A 16,901-nucleotide genomic window follows, 5' to 3' on the forward strand; every position below is an offset into this window, starting at 1 on the left:
AGGGGGATAGCAAGGCTGCTCGGTCCGTCTGTCCCACACTGTAATCCTGAGGAATACGTCTTTATGTCTGCCATGAAATTTGAAATTGCTTTGGATTCGTTTTCCCTCACTCGTGTCCCTTCTTAGATCTTCCAATGAATCAATTAATCCTGTGAGCATTCCTACAGCGTCACCATCAGGCCAACGTTTCACGCCAGCGGTACTGAAATCCATCAGGTGGATTGACGCGACGTTTGCTGAACACGTTGGTGCTACCCAGATTACTTTCCTGGACCCTCGGGGCAAGCTGTCCCCTTTTTGTACGCAAAAAAACGTTTTGCAAGCTAATAGACAGATTGTCACAACGTTGTTCATTCTTTCCAGAACTGTGTAATGAATAAATATTGGAGCCTCTAGGGGAAGCTGAAGGGATCTTTTAGTCTTGTTTACAGACATAAAATTAATCTTTTGCGGCTCAAAGTGTGGAGAATGAAAGCAGAATCTGGATAAACACGCCAGGCAATATACAACACCGTGGTGTTATAGTTCAGAATGGATGTCAGGGAAAATGGTTTTACCTCAAGCAGGGAGATATGATTTATAGATATGAGATATTTGCAGGATGAGTCACTATGTCTTGTAGACGCTGCATCCCCCATCCATGCACATACAAGTAGAGAAACACACAATCCTGATATGTTTTCATCCTTTTGTCTGGGGAGTGACACATCAACAACCAACCCAACCAACACCCATCTGAATAGTTCACTTGATGCCTCAAGACCCACTTGGCCCCCTAAATGTGAATGACTCAAGCTTCACTTGAGGGCTGGGTGGGTCAGGGAGTCACATGCTTCTCACAGTATTAACGACCATTCCAAGAATGGATGAGAGGAGAAACGTCTTCAAAAACCTAAAGCAGGTCACAGATAACAGAAAATGAAGGCTCAGGATCAACACCCGGAGGAAGGAAGTCACACTTTACTCTTCCTGTGTTTCCTTCTCAAACTACCCTTTGAATCGGGAAACAACAACAGCAACCTCAGAGCTAGCAACTCTGGCAGTGACATTGACTCGACCGACGCACCGATCCGTTCCGTGTCACACGAGCATCGCTGATATTGGTTTAGTCATTTTTTAAAAAAAAGCTCCAAACAACTAGCAAATCATCTGTGTTTTTAATTAGTCCAGTGAGCTCCTCTCGAGCTGAAGTACAGACGGGCTTCACCGCTGGGTCTCCGACCATCACATTCTGTTTTTTTTCTTCTGTTTTAATAAACATCTCGTCGTTCCTCGACGTTCCATCCAAACAAGTTTCCTCCTGACACAGATTGGTTGAAAGAAATACAAACAAGTCAGAGGGTTTTTTTCTTCCGATCCGGGAGATGCGATGTACTGTAGCCAGAGCCTTCTACTGTGGAGAAGGGTCTGGCAAAGCAAGACTAGGGGGAACTGAATTATTTTGCTTGTCCACTGCAAAGCACGTCCTCTGTGTGTGTGTGTGTGTGTGTGTGTGTGTGTGTGTGTGTGTGTGTGTGTGTGTGTGTGTGTGTGTTTGTGTGTGTCTGGAATCAGAATGAGGTGGAGTACTACTTGGAACTAGAGGAAGAAGAGGGTGAAGACAGATGGGTGAAATGATTATTAGCTGAATGAGAGATTTCCATAGTCAGGGCAGCTTTATTCAGAGAGAACATTCCATTGCAGAGAAACTCAATGTGCTTCATATTTGAATGAAAAATACATAATAAAGGAAGGAAAATATCAAATAAATAAAGCGGCATATGTGACAATGTGGGATATCGGTAAGTAAAATCATATTTGCACACCCAATACATACACATACATTTACATGCATACATTCTTGTATACTAACATATTTATTTGCATGCATGCTGACATGCATACTTGTATGTATACATACATATATACATACATGCTTGCATATGTACATTCTTGCAATAATACTAATACTAATGGATGGATTGCTTCAACAATGATCATTCTTTAAAGGACTGTAATAAATAACTATTGGACGTACATATATGTATGTATTTATGTATACATATAAACAGGGTTTAAATTTAGGTCCAGCAATACAAGAACTGAATGTTCTTAGCATTCCTGTTTAAGTTAATAGGCACTTGCAGAGGAAGACTCGCCAGCACACTCCCTGTAAGAACTCACACACACACACACACACACACACACACACACACACACACACACAGTGTGGTCATAAAGCCTCCTCTCTGCGGAGCTGTAGCGCAGCATTCAGCTTTGATACAGCTGGTAATAAGTCATCAGAGCTCTGAGAGCTGAAGGACCCAGGAAGGTTTATTATTCCTGTCTTCACACACAGGAGCCTCACGGGCGGCTCACGATTTACAAGATCACACACATGTACTGTGTGTGTCCCTGTGGCGATCGTCCAGGGGACGCCATCGGGGTGTAGGATTCACGTATGTTGAGAACCACTGAGGAGACTTAATTTGCAGACGTCATTTCACATAAAATATGTTTTAATGCAGTGATTTAAAGAGAGGAAAAAAAAAAATAAGGAGTATGATAGAGATAATCAAAGTCCCAGTGAAGCTGAATATTTGAGGTGTACAGTTACAAGCAGGATTGAGATTTAATCCAACACATTTAGCTATAGCTGGACAGTGTTAATAAAGGCAGATTTTTTGAGGGGTGGGTGTCATGATGTATGTGGTTGCTTGTATAAGCTATAAGCTTTTGTTATAGTGGAAGAAAAGTAGATTTTTTTCAAAAAAATTTGAAGCACACCACTTCAAACAGTAGTCCAACAATTCATCATTGTGCTCCCGTAACACTCATTGACAGTTAAAAAAAACAAAAAAAACGTCTCTAATCAATGCAGTGAAATGATAGGTATTGTCTTTTTTTTTTATTCCATCCCATTCTTCTTGTCAACACCAGATCCAGGAGTGCTCTGTCGGTAGCAATGAATCTAGCCCTTGAGCTTCAAGCCTGCAGCTGAGATGATGCGTGGAATACAAAGATCTGGATAACTCACTTCTTTCCAACTCCACAAAACCAGATTTCCAAACTTGCAGACTTTCGCTCCAAGCAAAAGCTAACTCCGGTGACATCACCGGAGGACAATTGTCAGATCTTGCAATATTCATTCTAAAATAAATTACTATTTTTGCGCAACCTTGTCACAATAAAGCTGTTGCCATGAAAAAAAAATGTCTGTGAAAGTCATCCAGGTCATGGTGATCTTTGAAAGCAGTACGACTTGCTATAGGTTTGCGAGAGGCGAAACCATTAACAAGTCCAGTGTTTAGCTTTCCAAAGACATCTTTGCCTTTTTCTGTTAGCAAGGCTACATTTCTATCCGGTTTGCTCAAGTTTAAGTACAATTCATACAATTTTGAGTTTCAAAAGACTCATTTGTACATTTATAGGATCTTTTTTAAATGTTTTTTAGCAGGCTGTTAGCCTTTAAGCCCCTCACAGGAATTTGAAGAATAATTGTCTTCCTTCCAGCTTTATTACACAGCACACTGTGGCAATTATGTCCCCTTACATGAAACAGTCACTACAGGACTGCAAATTGAAAAACCCAAAGCTGAATTCAGGTAAAAAAAAGTATGCAAACAGTGATAAAAATGAAAAATAATAAACAAAATCATGGAATATCTGTCAAATCTGATGCTCATTAATGTGCTGCAAGGGTGGTAAGGAGCCGCTATTAATAACTTACCCACTGTTATGGCATACGAGCTCTGCAGACTAATTAGAAAAAGCTGGTGGTTGCCTGCTGGATGTGGAGGCATGACGCTGTCTGTGTGTGTGTGTGTGTCTGTGTGTGTGTTCCTTTATTACTGTTTTGTGGGGATGCAATCTTTTATACCATCAGAGTGAGGACATTTTTGCAAAGTGAACACATTTGGCCGATCCTTACTTCAAGTGTAAATTATTGGTTTGAATTCCGTTAAGTAGTGCCTGGAATCTTGTGTCTTTCTAGGAATATCAATGTCAGCCTTACTGTTGGCCAAGGCTGTAATGTCTTGACTGTTTGATGGATTTTCTTAAAATATCAAATTTGGAGACGTTCCTGATCCCCAGAGGATGCCTACCAGTGACCTGGCATCTATAGTTACACCAACATAATCCATAATTCCCACTTTGGCAGCCACACCTCCTCTACTCTAGTGTTGAACACTGGAGTCCTCCAGAGCTGTGTACTCGGCCCCCTCCTGTTCACGCTGTACACCCCCCACTGATACCCCCGACATCGTAGAGAACTCTGTTATGAAGTCTGCAGATGACACTACAGTCATCGATCGGATTACAAACAATGACGAGACTTCATATAGAGAGGAAATCAACAATCTGGGAGAATGCCAAGGAGCCGGTTGTTGATTTTAGAAATAAGGAGGTGAAGATGCACACCCCTGTCAATATCAATGGAGTTGATGAGGAGGAAGTTCCTGGGAATCTGCATCACAAACACCCACGACTATGAAGAAAGCTCATAAACCGCTGTATTTCTTGTGGAAACTATAGGAGGCAGAATTCCGGTATGATCACCACGTTGTTACCCATCTACTGAGCATCAGTGATATTGGTGACAAAAGGTGCCCGCAGAGAGCTTGGAGGATATTAAAAGACAAAAACCCACCCAGCCACAACCTGTTCACCCAGCTGCTGTCTGGAAAGCATTAACCAGCAGATTTCAGAGCAGCTTCTTTCCTCAGGCTGAAAAACTTCTATATTAATCCTTCAACCTCCACATATTATATACTTTTGTTCTTGAAACTTAAAAGCGATGGTTGTGCCAGGATCGACGATGGTCATAATAATGCCTATGCCAATGTCAAGACAATATTTTGCTTGTTTTCCCATTAGTGTTTTCCAGAGTTGGGAACGAGTCATTGTATTGCAAGTCACAAGTAAGTCTCAAGTCCTTGCCTGCAAGTCCCGAGTCAAGACGGGCAAGTCTCAAGTCAAGTCCCAAGTTAAGACAGGCAAGTCTCAAGTCAAGTCCCAAGTCCTACAGTTTGAGTTTCGAATCCTTTCAAGTCCTGTTACTTAGCCAATAAGCTAGCGTTAGCTTTCATTCAGAATTTACCGTTCTTCAAATGTCGGGTCAAAGTTGGAAGTTGTCCAAGTGAAGTCATGAGTTACGGATGTTGAAGTCCAATTCGAGTTGCAAGTCTCTTTACATTTTGTCAAGTCAAGTCTAAAGTCATTCAATTCATGTGAGCAAGTCATGTGACTCGAGTCCACACCTCTGGTGTATACTGTTGTTATTATGAATATTATAATAAGTTAAAGTAACATCCTGACGTGCTGATGTTAGCATTCAGTTTAAAGCCAACGGTCCACTGAGACTGATGAACTTTGAGTTCGGTCTCAAAGTGTAGGACGGCTGCAGACTGAGAGATGTTCGTGGGAAATGCAGTAATGACCAGATGCAGGGTTTTTTCAACCGTGGATGTAAAAGCTGCAGGGTTAAAGGTCATTTGTTGTTTAATTGGATACAAAGCAGCACGACTAAAATTATCAGTCTGGACATACAGTACTTTACGGGGTTTATGGTATTGTAGAATTACGATATTAGCATAGTCAACACGAAGACCACATCCGACATACTGTGCATTCAAGTACTACTGTGTGTGTGTGTCTGTGTCTGTGTGTGTGTCTGTGTGTGTCTGTGTGTGTGTGTGTGTGTGTGTGTGTGTGTGTGTGTGTGTGTGTGTGTGTGTGTGTGTGTGTGTGTGTGTGTGTGTGTGTGTGTGCCAGGTTCATTGCCAGAGGTTCGCCTCTAGACTAATTAAGCAGGTAGGCGGTGTGCAGACAGGGAAGTGCCTGCACTGGAGGAGCTGATGGCCCTTAACGCGACTTCTGCCTCCACTTTAATCTTTCTTAGCTGGAGATGGATGGATGGATGGAGAGAGAGAGAGAGAGAGAGAGAGAGAGAGTGCAGCTGAGACAACAAGAGAGAGAAAGAGAGTGACCTAGAAATTGAAGAGACTATCTACCAGGAATAACCGCTTTAGATGGAGATATAAGATGGAAAACTGTGAGATGGAGTCACAAGGATGGAAATCTGAGCAAAGGGACGATTGGAGGATGAACAAAGTAGAGTGCTGGGATAAGGAGGAGATAGGAAAGAGCAGGGAAACATGCTATGATAGGCTGTAGAGCAGAGAGGTTGAAAGGAAATAAGGTCAGATATGAAAATAAAGGAAATGACAAGAAGGATGATACGGCCACTTTTCAGATTCGGTAGTGGTCCAGACAACAACAGAGCTGGTTTTCCATTTTCTCGTTTTGTTTTCTTTCCTTTGCTTTCATCCATTTTCCTATCCATATTTTTCTCCGCCTGTCTTTTCCGTTATTTACTGTTCATCCCATTTGCTTGCCTCGTTCTCTCCAGATACTCTCTCCTTCCCCATATTTGACGTACATCTTTTGGCTGCCACAAACATCTGGAACATTATGGAGTGTAATCAAGCATATCTTATTTCACCCACAAGTATTCATTACTTTAATGCACCCCTTATGTCTCTTTCAGTAATTAATACATTCAGTCAACATGGAAATGAAAAATAAATATGATATTAGAATTGAGGTTCGTGAGCCGTCCTACGCTATCAATACCCCCTGAGTGTTGTGCTCCCTTATTTTATATATATATATATATATATATATATATATATATTAATGATTCTTCTCTGCCAGAGAGAAAAGAAACAAAGTCCAAATATATGACGAAATGAAAGGACGATCAGGCCTTTTGGTCATTGCCTTTCCCGTCTCTATCAGGTGTGTGTGTGTGTGCGTGTGTGTGTGTGTGTGTGTGTGTGTGTGTGTGTGTGTGTGTGTGTGTGCTCACGGCGTGTTGGTTCAGTGCAGCCTGATTGGTTTGCAGTAGCTCATTTCTCAGCCACGCTCGCAGGATGTTTGCGGTGTTCAGATTTTCTGAGTCCTTTTGAGCCCCGTGCGCCGTCAGCCGCTGCTTCTGCCGGCTGCCTAGGAAATTGAAGCCTTCATTATCCCCAAAGTGTTAGTTTTCTGCTTGCTTTTTTTTTTTTTTTCTTCTGTTAAACAGTCAGTTCGAATCGCTCCCTTCCAAGAAACAGTCTCCCACTGGAAGCAGTTTCTGTTTTTGTTGATGTTTTTCAGTTATGTGCTGGTTTTTCTGACTCGTGTTCGACATCGAACAGCACATGCTTACTATTAGCTACAAACTAAGCTCACACACACACACACACACATGCACACACAAACACAAAAGCACCACTTTGATCACCAGAAATTGCAATAGGAGAACATTTCGATTTGAAATAACTGTGTGGGAGTGGGAGTTTTTAAAGAAAAGGTACAAGTCACTGGGGTTAGAAAGTGGGCGTCTCTCATCGCTAATATCTGGCTGAATCTAGCAGAATGTTTTTGGCACACACACACACACACACCACGACACAAATAGTTTTTTCCAGGTGCAGGAATACTTCGGAGGCTGAAACGTTTTGATCAAGTACACACTAGGATGTCCATTAATCACAGTTTCTCATCTGCAAATCTGTGAAAAGACATTCAGGATATATGAAGTCAAGCTAAATGAGCCTGAATGGGTTACTCCGCTTACAGACTTGCGGTCATTGTAATGAATGAATGCACTTTTGTCTTCTGTTGCAGCTGCACCTTCATTATCTTCACCAGGAGGATCATGAGATTGTTCACGTGTGTGTGCGTGATTGTGCACCACCGTGTCTGTCCAAGGCTCACCTTGGGTGCCCAGTCATGGTGCAATCTCAAGGACCTCTCATAGTTTTGGTGACTTACATTTTGCTGAAACCTCACTACTCTTAAAACAACTGAGTGCATCTCCAACAACCAATGCATAAACGGATTGCTTGTTGAGTTAAATTTTGTTTTTGGCAAGAATGCATGAAGTGTCTTACATAACAATTCCAAGTAAACTGCCTCCGTAGGTCACGGCTTGTCTTTGAGTTAGAATGAGGCCTTGTGTTGTGTATTCATGCAGTCACGCAAGCTATTTTATTTGCTCTCTCTCTCACAGAACAGGCTGTGACCAGAACGTAGCATACTGTCCTTGCAGCTCTGTTTTGGTCTCCACCAAAGCAGAACTTTATCAGAGCTTTTTTTTTTTCCAACTAAACAACTGCTTTTTTGGCAAAGATGGGTGATGTATATCTGCAGGTTTGTCGCTATAAATGGCACCCTTCCCATTATGCATGGCTATATCTAATATTAAAACAAAAGAACATGGTTATTAGAGCGAATCACCTGCTGGTGCTTAACATTAACTCAGTGGCAGGAGAGCAACGTTAAATTAGGTACTTTAGTGGTTCGGTGAAGTGTGCATTTCTCCCAAGATACTACGTTATTATCATACTTCACATTCCAAGTCCAAATATAGTAACACATATCCAGCAGTAAGAATATCTGAATATAGATTGTTCTCGTATAAAAGGTGAAAACGTTTTTGTATCAATGTGATTGTATTTGGAAATTCCCCTCGCAGTCTTTTCCCCACATGTTTGTTATGAACGTGATGCGAATGCAATCAAAGATGCTTAGATGGATATTGCTTTCCGCAGGAACTTTAATTATCTCCATCGGATGATAGTTTTCCCCCCTAAACTGATATACAATATTAGATTACTCAAAAAATCCATAAAAATCTCAAATAAACACATTCATTAGTAATTATTCTAAACATTATTGCTCATTTTCTGTCTCTTCTCTTCTTGCTCTTCCTGATTTATTTCATTCGCTTTAGGTCAGGAATGAATATAAAGTCCTCATGCATGACGGTTTAAAGATTGATAGCCTAACGACGAGTCAGAGGGAGCGACCGCCTCTGTGAAACTTTATTTGGACAGGGGATACAGTTTTTAATCTCAGCCCTCAGCTTCATTAACCGGACCTGACCTGCTCATTCATTCACATTCCCGCCCTCATTGGGCCGCCGTGTGTGTGTGTGTGTGTAATGGATACTGTATTCTCTCCATGAAGGATAGAAAAGAAATGACAAATAAAAGAGAGTGACGTGAATTCGCCGTTCAGTCTCTGTCAGCCGGACAGTAAAATGTAATTAAACGTAGGAGGTGGGGGTCAGGTTGCTTACATTACCTGGGTATGAATAACGAGATGTGTCCTTGTAGAGGCTGAAGTGGCTCCAGCTTATTATGCAGCAAACCTTGATGATGTTGAAGAAAGGGTTGTGTTGTCTTGGTTGAAATAACTAAAGCCCCTTTTATGAAGCGATGGCCGTGATGAAGCAAACCGGAGCGATTAGATAGAACTTTGTTCCCTCCCATAATTCATGACGACTGATGCAATATCTATATGTTTTTGTAGTTTCCTATACGTTACTGTGGCCTACATTATAGCCTTCATATTCTGTATGATAGCATGTTCATTATAGAAACAGAACATGCTGCATGTTGTACCATCTGGTGGTCACATTTGCGTGTGTGTGTGTGTGTGTGTGTGGTTGCTCATACGGAAGTGAGTTGTTGGATGGTTTTGACTCACACACACACACATCACGTATGCAAATACACACTCACACAGGCCACTGCAAACATCCTCCTTTCACCCTCTATAAGACTCAAAGCGTTTCCATGAGTTGCCTTTTAAGTAAAAGCTGCTGATTCGTCCACATTTTTTAAAGCTCCATATGCTGCGTGGCTCCGCTCCCCTGAGCCGCTAATTCCTCCGACAGGATTTCTATTCCCCGAACTAAAAGGGGATCATTAAGGACTCAGTCCAGGTGTGTCACCGCCGTCAATGGCAGCCGATACGGGATTTGCTGATGGGAAAAAAAAATGTTTATGCCCCTCAGATTAACTACATCTGCATCATACTTCAGTATCGCGTGACTACAGTGTGGCTGTTCTTGGAATGGACTACTCGTATCTCTGGTGCTGCAAACTGCCAAACGTGCTGCATTTATTTAAATACATTAGAACTGAATTTATGGCTAAATGACGTATGATAACGCTGAAATTCTAGAGATCATTTTTATTGTTTTTGCTTCTTCAAGTTTCACTCTGCTCATCAATCTTTGGTAACATTATACACCAGCATCAGTTTCAACGTATACATTGTGTTGTGTTCTTGCTTTGGCCCTCCTCACATCATCTACACACGGCAACAGTACCATTTTTATATCTGTATTTATTTGAATTAGCGGAATCTGTTTTTAATTGGGACCGTCAGAAGTTTCAGAACTTCTTAAAATATATCTTATAATTATTGTGGCTCATTTCTTGCCTAATGAGACAATAAGCCGTTGACTCCGAACATTAGACGGTTTTCAGACCCTCGGCGTGACAACACTTTGGTCCTTTTTGTGTCCTTTAATATGAAAGGACTTTGTTGAACCGTGTAATGTTAATGTTAGGTTGATTCTTCAGTTTTAAATGTGACAATGACTCCCGACACGGAGATCTATCGTGGACGTAGAATGCGATACCTCGCTCTGAAGGAAAATCCGTCAGTCGTGACCTTTTTTATTCTCTACAGTGCGTTTGGGGAGCGGCCTCTCTACAGTGCGTTTGCGGAGCGGCCTTTCAGACCCCTGAAGCCACGCCCACTTTACTGCACCAAGTTCTCTTCGCTTGTTTAGTCAAAGTTTATTAATATTGAACGTGTGCAAATTACAGCGACTTCTACACTGCACGTCCTTGGATTGACTCGACCCGAAGGGTGAGAAGATCGGATGAAATGTGCAAAATAAATCTCCTTTATAGTTAGATTCTGTTCTCTGTTGCTATGGTAACATGTATTCATCTATCTGTGATGATATCCGAGGCGTTACGTTGGCTCCTCACGTGTTTTGTTACCTCTTGACGACCAAACTATTAGAACCAATGGAACAACAGTGACATCATGTGTTTAATACAGTGACGGCAGTAAAGTGTTGCAGCGTCGACACAACGTGATAAATGGTGTGGTCACTTTTTTTTTTTTTTTTAATATGCACACGCTGGCTGCAACGTTTGCGAAACGACCGAACCATATAGTGACTTAACAGGAGAACACAAGGAAAGTCCAGCACGCAGCACAACTTTCCCCCGAAAACGAGGGCTCCGAGAGTTGGAACGACCTCCCGAGCTGTGTGAGCTTTCATTTGAGGAGGATTTTTTGGAGGGATTCTGCTGATCCGGTCCCTCGGTTTCTTCCGTCTTTTCTCTCCGCAACGAAAGCGATGACTGTGGGAGATCGCGTTACGCTGATCCCACATCAGCACTCCCTAATTAGAGAAACCTGGGAAATAATGATATGGGCCTGGGAGGAGATGATCATCACCTTTAGAGGCGGCCCATCCTTCATATGCTGCTGACCGTTATCTTTCTACCTCCTCATCTCAGGTGATTAGAGAAATCCCCCGGACCCTGTCAGAACCTCTGAATCAGCACACTCATACACTGAGGTGTGTGTGTGTGTTTATGACCAAGAGATGTACAGTATCAGGCTTTGGATACACAGATATCATATTATGGTTTTTTGTTGGCATTAAGAAATGTCATCTCCAGCCTTTTGCTTTACCAGAAATAATCTCAAACACTTTGAGTCTAAATGAAAGTAAACACAGAAAGTAGTACCTGTTAAATCCCCACAGCTCTTAATGTGGACCGCTGCTTTATTTGATGTTTTTGGTTTGTATTCGTTTACAACACAATGGTCTGCCAGATGCACTTCCATGATTCTCTTGTTAGCGCAAGAAATAAGCCACAGCTGGAGTCTTTATCATGGCCGTCGATGAAAATGTGCCGGCGTGCATTTATTTACCTTTTTAATTCAGAAATCTCGCACACATTTGCATGCTGTCGCTCCTTCTTTTTTTTTAAGCGCAGCAAAGCCACAGATTCAACAAAGCGGATACACAGATGAACAAACACCAGATTTGCCCCCAAAGTACAGAAGATGAAGTAAATATAGCTGTGACAGAAATATAATGGAGGAAAACATTTTTCTCCAAAGGTTAGTGAGATAGAAGTATAGTGCAACATAATAAGCAGACGCTCAAAGTAGGCTACATCCCGACTGCACTAGAGTTCCCGACAGGTTCAGCTGCGTTTTCACTAAGTGTCTGAATTCAGGACGATACGTCCGCTTTCTTTCAGCCGGCTCTGTTTTACTGGTGCGTATAAACACGGAGGCCCAGAGAGCAGTCGTCTACTTCCTGCCACATATCGTCGTGATGCCAGAGGAGCGCTTAAACGGATTTCACAGGTGTTTCCCGAGGCGAGGAAACAGAAAATGGCTTTCTGAAATGAAATAAAAGCACAGAGAGGCTATGCCACAAACAATAACAAACGCCGTCATGTAACGAGACTCGTCGACTCATACGTGTCTGGCTTCCGTCCCTTGCCGACGGACTGTAAAAGGAAAAAGGAAGAGGATGGTGTTAATATTGAAGAGGTAAACGGCGCTTCGCTGCTAATTGGTTGGGTTGCTTATCTTCAGTCCTGCTGTAAGAAGTGAGAGAGCAGGAGGCTCGTAGATTAGTCTCAGTCTGGAGACAAAGACACGGGACAGGTTTGGGTCGGCTAAGCTCCTCCCCCCCGGCCAGTAAAGATCGCACGAAATCATGTGACGGCAAATTTGACGCTTTTCATGTGGATGTCCAATCATGTAGTCCTGAAGAAATCAATTCTCCAGTATGAGCAATATTAGCTGAGAAAGCTCTCCTGCTCATGTAGCTGTGCCTATATGTCCCAGAATGCATTGCACACTAGTGGTGAGTTTGCTGTCCTATAAACAAAATAAAACTATTTCACAAAAAGTCAGTAAAAGGAAATATTCTTCCACCCAAACCAAAAAAATACTACCCGTACACCTCCCAAGATCAAGTTTCTCCTTTAAACCAATTAGGCACGACTTAATTGCCTTGTTAACTCGTCGTAAAACACGCTTCACTCCAACTGGACGGAAAGAAAATAAAACTCACAACACCCTTTTACTGCTGCAGGAAGTCGTTGATCACCTTGTTTATCATCAGCAAGGTCCTCCCGTGGTGAGAAAGAGCTTTTCTTTTACCAAGGTCCCTAATGTGGAGTCAGGTCACAGAGTTTGATGTGTAAATGGCATCTTCTTTGTAATTCAGTTATGTATTTATTTTTCTAGCGGTTTTTTTTTTTTCTTGAAATAATGAGCCAAGAAAAGAAAAGAACTGAAAATGACGGAGCTCACGCAGGTGAAGGCTGACGTTAAGAGATATACGCAACGCCAGTTTTATTCATCATTCATTGGAAATGCAGGCGTGAGTTTCAGCCACAGCAGCAAGGGGGCGCTGTAGGGCTCAACACCAGGATGAAACTCTCTGAGTTGTTTCCTGTTTCAGAGCTGTCACAGTTTAAAGACAAAAAAATACGCTCACGTTTCCCCAAAACATGATTCTCCCCAGAGACGGACCTCACCCTCGGATTTATTATTCGCTCAGCATGTCAGAGCTTTTATGTATGCTTCTGTCTTAGTTTTTGTTTTTCAGTCTGAGCTGTTATTCTTCCTGTTGACTGAGCCCTCTTTGGGGTTTTCCAGCAAGAAACTGCGTCATATTTCATCAGTTTTCACACTTTCTAAAAGCATTCTGATGGTGAATATTTTGCTCTGAGACATCTGAAAATCATTTGTAGAGGGATGGCTACGTATTACTTGTATGGTTGTGTACTGTGAGCATGCAAATGATGAATCTGAGAGAAAACAGTAAATAGTGATGGGAGTCTGGGTTGGAGAAAGACAGATACACCAAATAAGAGGAGAGACACAAACAGGTGAGATACGGTACAAAAGAGATGGAGGTGGGAAAAACAAACCGTAAAAGACAAGACACTGACTGATAGTGTGTACTCCAGGTCACCGATTTCCTCACGTTGCGTCACACACTAAACAAACAAGAACCAATCATATGAAACCAGTTCAGCAACCGTCCCAGTTGGAAAGGGACCTGAACTCAGACCTGATACAAAATGCGGTTACCCAAAAAGACCTGCTGTTGTGGAATCCCGTTCTCATGTAAACAACATGAAGCCCCACTTCTTCACCGCTGAGCGACTGTGGCATTCGGTTGCCCTCCCCAGGGAGGCGGGTTTAGAGCGAAAAACAGGTCGGCAAACGTTATATAAGTGATAGTTTGGAGAGCAGCTAGTGGAGAGCTATTATAGTTTAGTTTCATGAAATCCTAATTTTGTTTTTGACAGGATAATGTCGGAGAGAGATTGAGCCGTGATTTCACCGCCCGATAGATTCGGGAGGGAAAAAGAGCAACGTTATGAAAAGATGTGGGTCGGAGGGAAGATGCTGACAAGCAGAAGAGGAAGGAGGAGAGATAAGTGAAGATGTAGGCTTGGAGAGAAGAGGGGGAGGATGGATGGATGGTGGCGGAGAGAGGGGGAAGTAAGATTACACTGAGTAGAGGAGGAGAAGCAGGAGTGGGCAGGCGGAGGAGGGGAACGTGGAGAGGGGCATATGACGTCCTGGCAGGTTTCCAAAGGCTCCCGGCCTTCAAAGGGGCCCGTTGGCTAACAAAGCAGAGCGCCTGAGGAGAAAAGGGAGAAAATGAAATAAGGACAGAGAGAGTGTAGTACAAAAAAAAAAGAGATGCTCAGCCCAGGACACAGGGGGATGCAGGGGAATGTTGTTTCTGAGAGGAAAAGCAACACAGGGGAACAAAAAAAGCCAAAAACACAAGCTCCAAATTCTCCCTGCTGCCACTCCTGTGACAAACACGGAAAATACTAAATGATTTAAATCAAGCGACAAAATGGTTCACTCTGTTGGGGAAAAGGCTCATTTTGTGGAGATTAGCATTTTCCGTCAACCTCATCAAATTAAAAGTGCCCCTGTGTTTCATGTGAAACATTTAAAACGTAATGATAAAATGATGAATCCCCATTGTGTGGATCTATTTCAAAAACCCACATGTTAACAGTTTATAGCCTTTATTCAGTCAAATGTGATTTGAACTTTGCTCTGGAGTTGGAGGGAAATCGGGCCCTAAAGAAACTGATTTTACACGGAATGAGCATCACCGGCCGACTCTTATCTAAGGCAAGATATGAGGAGACATCTGTGCTGGAGTGCTGAATTCCCAGCTGGCACATTCTCAGGGGAGTGCAATCAACAGCTATCTCCCCAGGTAACAATTATTCATGTGGGACTTGAGGCACAAGTCGGGGCTTCCATTAATGATAAAGATTTTTCATTTTTTTTCTTGGATGTTAGGTTCGTTATTCTCTCAAAACAAGAGCGAGAGCTCCAGCACATCTGTTCAGGGAATGCTGTGAGTGTCGCTGTCCGTGGTGCTGAAAAGGTTGACGAATGGATTTTGAAGGAACTAACTTTCTGCAAATCCTTTTATGCATCTGAAATACATTGAATACCTCATACTAGGTGTGTAACCTAATACACTAGTCAACAGTGAGAGTGTGCAGCATTTAAATTACACGTTTTATTCACTTTAGTTCAACCTAGATTAGGAATGAGCCTCTAATAGTCTTAATATCTGAAGCAGCGTCAGCGTTATACAACTGTTATATTAATCACTATCCTGGTATCAGACCTCTGTCCTTAATGGAAATTATCAGTCAATGAAGAGACATGACTACAATATAAGCAACAAAGGTGAGAACACTATCTCAGAACCAAAAATTAAAACAGATCAAGTCAATCGGTATTTCAGCCAGATTTCCTTCATATAATCATCATACAATGTGTTTCTAGTCCTAGGAGGAATAAATGAAAGGCAGGTTAAAGGAATGTTGTGGTATTTTGGTTTAAACCATAGTCCTGTAACCCCAGACAGTCACCATGGCCACTGTTGTTACAGAGAAGGTTAAGAAAGTAGTCCCCTACCCGTTATGCCTAACTGCATAGAGACTTTATCGGAGATAGATCTCCAAGAGATGTTGCTCACATTAGACATAATTTTTAGATTAGATTGGATCTCCCAATGTAAAAATGATGAACAGAGGTCTTTGCTCCCTTTTTAGCAGTCAAACCAAATGCAAAGGATTTGATTTAAATCCCCTTTGCTACTGAACAACACTCAAATATCCAGTCTCACTGGTTAGTACAGGACTTTAAATGTCTGGATGCCTTTTGCATATGAAAAATGCATCAGATGCTAAATAATGAAGACGTTCTCATATCTGCCTCCTGAATCAAAGCAGCATCAATTTTTGATCCGAGTGTATTCACCGGATGACCGCCCCTGTGTCAGACCTTCAGAGGAAGGCGAAGCCACCTTGGGGTGTCTCTTTACGGCGGCACGGACCGTGAACTGAAAGGATTTGCTCTGTCACGTTTTGATAAAGAACACAGTCAACAATGTCGAAAACAGTGAACCCAACGCAATGATGTCTTCCCTAGTGTGTCCAGTACATGCTAGCTGTGTTTCTGTGTTTGACATTTATAATCCCGTTTTTATAGGATGCACATGTTTAAATTGCTTTTGCTAAAATACTGACAATCTCAAGGACTCCAAATTGAGACGGATTTGTAAATCAGGTATCTACTCCTGCAGGTGAACGCCAAAAAGCCTGTTAATCTGTGACCTTTTTCAAGGTGTCCTTTGTTTACCAGACATTGTTTTTTATTTAGAAACATGTTGTAAATGTAATATGAGAGAATGAGATGGCTTCAAGTTCATCCTCGACTCTCTCAAGATGCTAATGAGGAAACTAACAATCTGCCGAATCTGCGAAGCAGCGACGTATTAAAAAAATAACCAACAAACCCTCGCTCGCTCGTCTCCGCTCCTGGAGCAATAAAGGAGTGAAAGAAAAGCATGTTGGCATTTAAAATGTTTCCCGTCACTTCCCACAGAATAATGGTTGGGGGGGAAATATCTTCCCATGAGGCCTTATGATAATAGGCCCATATGTGCCGGCCATGGTGACGGTAATTAA

The 16,901-nt window shown here is 42.2% G+C and overlaps 1 protein-coding gene across 2 annotated transcripts in view; it reads left to right on the forward strand.

The window, feature by feature from the left end:
* Positions 1–16,901, forward strand: part of sgcd (sarcoglycan, delta (dystrophin-associated glycoprotein)) — a 228,802-nt gene that overhangs the window by 83,402 nt on the left and 128,499 nt on the right. The window contains exon 2 of one of the 2 annotated variants that reach the window (XM_084029167.1): positions 11,361–11,422. The exons of the other annotated variant lie outside the window; for it this stretch is intronic. The gene's annotated coding sequence lies outside the window, so the exon portion shown is untranslated. The remainder of the gene's footprint in view (positions 1–11,360; positions 11,423–16,901) is intronic. 2 annotated transcript variants of the gene reach the window in all.

This window comes from Eutrigla gurnardus (assembly GCF_963514095.1).
Source record: "Eutrigla gurnardus genome assembly, chromosome: 15".
NCBI classification, from domain to species: Eukaryota; Metazoa; Chordata; class Actinopteri; order Perciformes; family Triglidae; genus Eutrigla; species Eutrigla gurnardus.